General features: G+C 42.8%; 1 long non-coding RNA gene across 9 annotated transcripts; it reads left to right on the forward strand.

Moving 5' to 3' along the window:
* Positions 1–307: 307 nt before the first annotated feature.
* Positions 308–6,598, forward strand: LOC123054937 (uncharacterized). Of its 9 annotated transcripts, none has more exons than XR_006426400.1 (11): positions 309–3,303; positions 3,431–3,499; positions 3,691–3,757; positions 4,447–4,561; positions 4,722–4,817; positions 4,905–4,996; positions 5,163–5,248; positions 5,462–5,481; positions 5,558–5,617; positions 5,703–5,763; positions 5,863–6,598. It is a non-coding gene; the product is annotated as an uncharacterized lncRNA (long non-coding RNA). The 9 variants fall into 9 exon arrangements; XR_006426399.1 differs by having other exon boundaries at positions 310–3,303; positions 3,731–3,757; XR_006426398.1 differs by having other exon boundaries at positions 308–3,303; positions 3,431–3,757.
* The last annotated feature ends 866 nt before the right edge of the window (positions 6,599–7,464 follow it).

Consider the following 7,464-nt stretch of genomic DNA (forward strand, 5'->3'; position numbering starts at 1 on the left):
GGAGTTAGATAAAAATCGTTCAATTTGCATGGTTGGACGACCGGCTCCGTTCAATGTCAACATATATAAGGATAACAATACGGATATCATTTTATGATCAGCATTTGTGACGGCCTAATATGGTATGGTATGCCATGACCTGTATTAAAAACATTTTCCTTTTAAGAATACCAAAAAAACATTTCCAAGACACGGTGTGGACGGGCATCGCAACGGTAAGAAATTCCCCTGTCCGCCCCCAATTCGAGACGGAAGCACCGCACAGCAGCCTACCCCTGCCCCTGCCCCTGCCCCTGCCCGCTCCGGATCCTTCCATCCATCACGAACCCACCAGCTCCACTTTCCTTTTATTTCCGCCGCCACGCCACGCCACGCGCACCTCGGCGAAGGACAAGGCTCCGGCTGCCGCCACCGCCTCTGCCCCGGCTATAAAGCCGCGCCCTTTGGCCGGCCCGCTCCTCCTCCTCCTCGCTTCGCCCGGGCCGCGCCTTCCTCCTCCTCGCCGCGCACTGCCCGGTCTGCTCCAACTCCTCTCCTCGCCCGGGCCGTGCCTTCCTCCTCCTCGCCGCGCCCTGCCCGGTCTGCTCCTCCACCTCCTCTCTTCGCCCCGGCCGCGCCTTCCTCCTCCTCGCCGCGCTCCGGCCGGTCCGCTGCTCCTCCACCCTTCGTCCGGGCCGTGCGTATGTCCTCCTCGAGTCGGATTTTATCCTGCTCGTCCTTCCCGATCGATTTGCCCGTTTAGAATCGCGTCTGGATTTGATTTTGCTCGTCCTTGATCGATTTGCCCGTTTAGAGTCGTGTCCGGGTTTGATTTTGCTCGCGGTCGCCGTCGCCGGTTTAGATAGATAGAGAACCCCACCCCGCCTGATTTGATTTTGCTCGTTCTCGCCGTCGTCCGTTCGGACCGCGACCGATTTGAGTTTGCTTGTTCTCAGTTCGTCAGTTTAGAACCGCTCCCGAGTTGGTTTTGCGCGTCCCCGCCGTCGTCAGCTTAGAGTCGCTCGCTTCTGATTTGATTCTGCTCGTCCTCGCCGTCGTCCGTTTTCGTTTTGTTCGTCCTCGCCGTTGCCCCGACGCGCTCGCATGTTCTTGGTCCGCCTCGTCGAGGGTCTCCGTCTGGTTTGCGATTCAGAAATTTCTGCGTGTGCTTCTGTTGTCTGAGAGACGCTTTGGATCCTGCGTTTCTTCGTGTTCGTGTCAGCGCGATTGTTACAGGAACGGTCGGGTCTTGGTTTTGAAATTGGATTACGGGCCGGAGATGGAGAGACGGGGAGAGATTGTCAGTTTGTCGTGCTAGTTCAGATCGGTTCGTAGGCTCCTGCGTTGTTCGTCGGTTGTTTTCTGATCTCAAACGGCTAGATTGTTCGTGTTAGCCTAGATACTCTGGTTCCTATGTCGATTCTGATTGTACCAGCTAGCTTGTTTCACTTTCGTCAGGCTAGATGCAGGGGTGATTTTGTTCTGATGGGTGTTAATTTCTGTTCTTTTCGATTGGTTGGTTACTTCCTAGCATGCTCTGTTTATGTTCCCATATATGCTGATGTGTGTTCAGGGGTGCAAACCATGTAGGCCGTGGGTGCCATTTCCAGCAGGCAGGCATAGCAGAAAGTTCTAAAAGAGTGCAAATCATGTGGCTTGCTGCTTGACTAATTGAACACCTGCTGCTGCTACTGTAGGACAAGGTTTCCTTTTTTTATTCCTCGTGTTGCTATTTCCATTTTCATATAGAAGTACTAGATGAGGTGCTGCTAGTCTTCTAGATTGCATAGCATAACTCCAGAATCTTGTCATTGCACACCTGGGCATATATGATTCTGCTGTGAGCATAACTCCAGAGTTTATTTATCTGTGAAAGCACGCTCATCACATGTTTTTTATCAATGCTGCTCACTTTTGTCATGTCCCTTTTGTTTGTCCTGTTAAATTTTATGGAGCAAATTTTGTACTCACTGGTTAAAATATCAAGAATGCTAACTTCTGTATTTGTCGCTATGTAAGCCATGCACTTGGGAAGCCTGGGCGTGATTAGGATTAGGATTGCATATAGATTTTATGCTATGTTTGTTATAACCTGGTTGTCACCTAATATAGTGTAAATCTGCTAATTTTTTAATTTAATTTATGTTCAACGCAAGTAGGTTCTGTTCGTAAGTGGTATTTCTTTTGCGTGTGCATGAACATTCACGCTGTCAATTTTTCTTATCATAATCATTTACCGTGGTGTTCGACAATACATTTCTACTGTTCTTTGTTCCCTTTTGAGGTTCACTGACTCAATTATGCATGAGATATGATATCAATTACTGCTGTCCAGTCACTGAAATAATGCTTTTCTTGCTTTGCCTAGACTTTGTGACAAGAATAAGCATGTGTCTCTGTGCCTACAAACTTGTGGGTAGTGCCGTAGTGATGATGATCTAACTAGCTTCCTGTTTTCAGGAATGAAGATCTGAATTACCCTCGCCCCTCTATAGAAATCAGTTTACTCATTCAGTTTCTGGAACTTCTTTATAGCTTTCTGAGTTTACTTCGGCCTTGCATGTATTAGCTTTCTGTTTGTACCCTTATCTATGTCTGTTTCTTTGTGTGTTTCTTGTGTGCAAGCGATCCATTGTGTGTGTCTGACTGTGTGTGTGATGTGCCCCTATCTATGTATGTTTCTTTGTCTGTTTCATGTGTGCAAGTGCTCCATTATCTGTGTGTGACTGTGTTTGATTGCTTGGATGTGGTGATTTTGATTGTGTTACTGTGCTTATATGGTCTGTCCAATTGGTTTTTTATTCATGCTTTGCTTGTTCCAATGTCGTCTCCCCATATATGGGGATGTGTTCAGGGATGCAAACCATTTAGGCCGTTTCGAGCAGGCAGGGATCCAGAGATGTGCGCTGGTCAGGCTTCTCTCCTGCTGATAGATGATGATAGGCTGACCAGAAATTTTTGACTCTTGTAACACTCACTTGCTTGGCTTCCACTCCTTTGTGTGGCCGATTTGGCATCCACTGCATCTCATGCCTATCTTATATATCTCACTCACTCATCACAGCATCCTTTTCCCTGTTTTTGTTCCTTTTTTTTCTTATCATAATAATCATGTATACCGTGGTGTTTGACAATACATTTTTGTGATATCTGTGTTTCGTTATGTCTTATGTGGATATCATATTCGTTTTTTTTGTATTACTGCTGTCCATACACTGGAATAATGCTTTTCTAAGTATTTCAGGTAGGATATAGACAAATGTCACATTTGCTCTTCCTTGTGTTGCTAAGGACACTGATGGGTGGGGTTTGCTTACAGCGCAGGTATATTTATGTTTTCTACAATTTGTGATGCTAATGTCTGTAGTCCCAAAACGCTTATTTAGCCATGTTTTCCTTGTTCACTTCACAAGATTATGTATTCATGCTGATAGTATGTTGCTCTTTCCAGGACCGGTAATTCTGATAGTATGCCAAGGACTGCTCAGGGTTCCTATTGCTTTCTGTTTTACCACCTAAGGTAATCGAATTTTGATCTTCAGCTTGCAAATTTATCACCTTATGGGAGGGAAAGGTTTGCATGTACATGAGCTCTGATTATCTACATATATACCTGAATTGCTTTGGATTTGTTGGACTGCTATTCTACATGATGTTCTCCATGATTCACTTGATCTGTTAATTTGAGTATTTTCCTGGTGAGTTCTTTAGGTTCATCTTGTGACACAAAATACAATTTTGGTATGTGCAGACTCTGAAATTTGGTGATAAAGAAAAGGTACCTCCTAATTTGCTCTCTGGCTCTCTTACACTTGTCTTTGTTTATACTGGCTTGTAGTTGGGTAATGCAGAGAGAGGTTTGGAATTGAAGAACTAAAATAATGCAGAGTTGAAGGTTTTGAACGGAAAGCTTGAACAAAAAGTTTACTTTTTCTGATGTCTTTGATCAGTTTCATCCTATCTATGTCTGTTTTTTGTGTGCAAGCACTCCATTGTGTCTGTGTGACTGTGTGTGACTGACTGTTTGTGTGTGTGACTGATTGTGTGTGTTTCTTTGTCTGTTTCTTGTGTGCAAGCGCTCCATTGTGTGTGTGCGTGTGTGTTGACTGTGTCTGTGTGTCATTTTATGACTGACTGTGTATTGATTGTGACTGTGTGTATGTGCGCGCGCGTGTGTGTTGAATGTGTCTGTGTGTCATTTTATGACTGTGCCTGTGTATTGATTGTGACTGTGTGTATGTGTGTGTGTGTGTTGACCGTGACTCTGTGTCATTGTGCAAGCGCTCCATAACTACCTATTGGCACCTGATAATGCATGGAAATTTCTATACGGTCATGGGCATGTAATTTTATGACCTACACCTCTGTAGTTGGTAGTATCATTGCCCTTTGGACACTCTTCAATGCATTGCTGTATATTTTCCTGCCACAAGTATGATGTTTGTGCTCAGAATGATGTATATGTAGAATCCAGGGTGGATGGAGGTTTTCATGATGGCTAATTTGATTTGTTATGATGGTGTGCTTCTTGTGTTTGAACTGAAGCCGTGGATCACTCATCAACCTGGTCTGTGTTTGTATGGTAACCCCTCTCGAATTTAACTCCTTTCAAGTTTTTACACGATATTTATGCATATCCCACATTTTAGCTAGTTATATAGTAATACCATGCTTCTTTGGACGTTATTCTATATATGCAAGTGTGGTGAGCTCACATATTGTGTCAGTATCTACCTACGCAGCTGAATTATTTCCGGATAGGATAGAGGTGCAATGTTTACATCCATGGCAGAAGGTTCTTTAACACTGAACTCATCAAAGATCCTTGGACTCAAGAGGTTTGTCATTGCACTCCTGACTTTGCTCGAGAAAAAAAAGATTTCGAACATTTTATAGTTATATTTATTATGATATTTTTTCTACAGGAAGATGACCAAATTATTGACCTTATGGACTGACAAAATGGTCTCATTGCAAGGTCACTACCTGGACGTATAGGCAAGCAATGTCGGGAGAGGTATTCTTTTGATTGTTTTATTTTTATATGGTTCGCTGATATCCATTTCCCCCCTATGTGCAAGACAAATGGGGGATGTTTGCTAACTCACAAACACATTGGTTACATAAAGAACTAATTGGTAAATAATTCACAACATGAACAATTCTATGTTGATGCATTGCAGGTCAGCTACCAGAACTTCTTGCTGCTGATCCTGGGATGTTTCCGAACATGCTCCCAAACATGTTCAATTTATCCGCCCTAGGACAGGTGACTACTGTGCTCCTTATGATTCAGTGTAGCTAGTACTCAAATCATGGATAGTCCATTCTGTCATCACAACGCGACCAGATTCACTCTGATTTGCAGTTTATTTGGTGATGGCAGAATGAACCCACCTATGATCTATTACACTTCTTTATTATTCAATGTTTTGTTATTACTTTCTAATTCTTTCTTCCCTTTGCTCCACTTGCTATGCAGCCACTGCCATGACACAGCAGGTGTGCTCGATTTTTTGATTTGTGCTTGAGATTTTTCTTGTTCTGTGTTGCATATGTCTGACCACTCTTTTCTTAGGTTACTCGGCATGCTCGGCGTGTTTACTTCTGTGGACTTCCTCCGATCGATAATGAACAGGTAATTGCCTTTAGTAACTTGTTATTTGTTGGCGTCTCTTTCTCTATCTGCAGTCCGTGCTAACTATTTTTCCTTCTTTCTGCAGATGGTTGCTCTATTCTTCAATCAAGTTATGGCTGCTATCGGGGGAAACACATTTGGTCTAGGTGATGCAGTTGTTAATATGAAGCTGATTTTTGAATTCATTCAAAACATCTTAGTTGTTAATATGAAGCTGACTTTTGAATTCATTCAAAACATCTTAGGTGGCATAATCATCTGAATCCAAACATATGGAACGATGCTTGGACTACTGAGGAGGAACATGCACTGATTAATGCCATCAGGTATATGGGAATAAATGAGCAGAAATAGCAAAAGTTATTCCTGGAAGGTACTGCATGCCAAACAACTTACATCATGGGTCTTGCTTGTAGTATTAGCTTTCTGTTATTAGCTTTCTGTTTGTGCCCTTTCTATCTCTTGTGTGTGACTGACTGTGATTGTGACTGTATGTGTGACTGACTCTGTGTGACTGTTACTGTGTGTGTGACTGAATCTGTGTGACTGTGACTCTGTGTGTGACCGACTGTGTGTGTGTGTGTGTGTGTTTGAATTAATATTGCATTTGCTTGATGGTGTGTGTTGCATGCTTTGCTTGATGATGTGTCCTGTATGCTTTTGCTTGATGGTGTGTCCTGAATGCTTTGCTTGAATGATTGGTGTTGTATGTTTTGTTTGTTGTGGTTTAACACTGCCTTTGCTTGAATGACTCTGTATGTGTGACTGACTCTGTGTGACTGTTACTGTGTGTGTGACTGAATCTGTGTGACTGTGACTCTGTGTGTGACCGACTGTGTGTGTGTGTGTGTGTGTTTGAATTAATATTGCATTTGCTTGATGGTGTGTGTTGTATGCTTTGCTTGATGATGTGTCCTGTATGCTTTGCTTGATGGTGTGTCCTGAATGCTTTGCTTGAATGATTGGTGTTGTATGTTTTGTTTGTTGTGGTTTAACACTGCCTTTGCCGGTCCCAAGCCCGGATGTGAAAATGTGGAGGGAGCTGCATTGATATTGCATTTGCTTGATTGCGTGTCCTGTATGCTTTGCTTGAATGATGATTGATGTTGTTGTATAATTTGTGTTTTGTATTGTTGTGGTTTAACACTGCCTTTGGTGGTCCCAAGCCCGGATGTGAAAATGTGGAGGGAGCCGCAGTTACCTTCTTTGTGTTGTTTGCATTACCTCCGTTGTATTGTTTGCATTACACACAATTTGCATTACCTTCTTTGTGGTTACTGTCCTGTCGAAATAGTGGATCTTCACATAATGTGATAGCATGTCATGAAGCTTTGAAATGCATCCTTCCTTGCTATGAAAAATCTAGGCATGCCAGGAACTTCGTGATTCCTTTCTCAAGCTGTATGAGGTCAGTGTTTTTTTTTACGAATAATATGAGGTCAGTGTTTACTTACGATAATACCAAAGGGAAGCGAATGTTCGATTGTTTTGGGTGGTGTATGGCTTCCCTAGAAAATAAAATGCAGTGCTATCTGTTCAGCTGTATACAAATTTTCCGACCATAGAATTCGTCTCGTCTCCTAAATTAATCCTACTGGTTTTAAATCTTGTCAGTGTGGATGTTCTTTTTTCTGCTAATATATATTGTCAAGTAAAAATGTCTCCTAAATTAATCCTAGAATAAATACACTAGAGAAAAAGGGTCACGCAGGAGTCAATCCCACGACGTCCTAGGTGTAGCGTTGCACTGCTACCATCGGGTTCATGTTTAATTAGAAGGAACTTCTCAAAAAATAATGTTTAATTAGAAGGTCACGACCTTGTTAAAGAAGAAGCGTTGAGTTTTC

The sequence above is a fragment of the Triticum aestivum genome, chromosome 2D (genome assembly GCF_018294505.1).
Source record: "Triticum aestivum cultivar Chinese Spring chromosome 2D, IWGSC CS RefSeq v2.1, whole genome shotgun sequence".
In the NCBI taxonomy this organism is placed as follows: Eukaryota; Viridiplantae; Streptophyta; class Magnoliopsida; order Poales; family Poaceae; genus Triticum; species Triticum aestivum.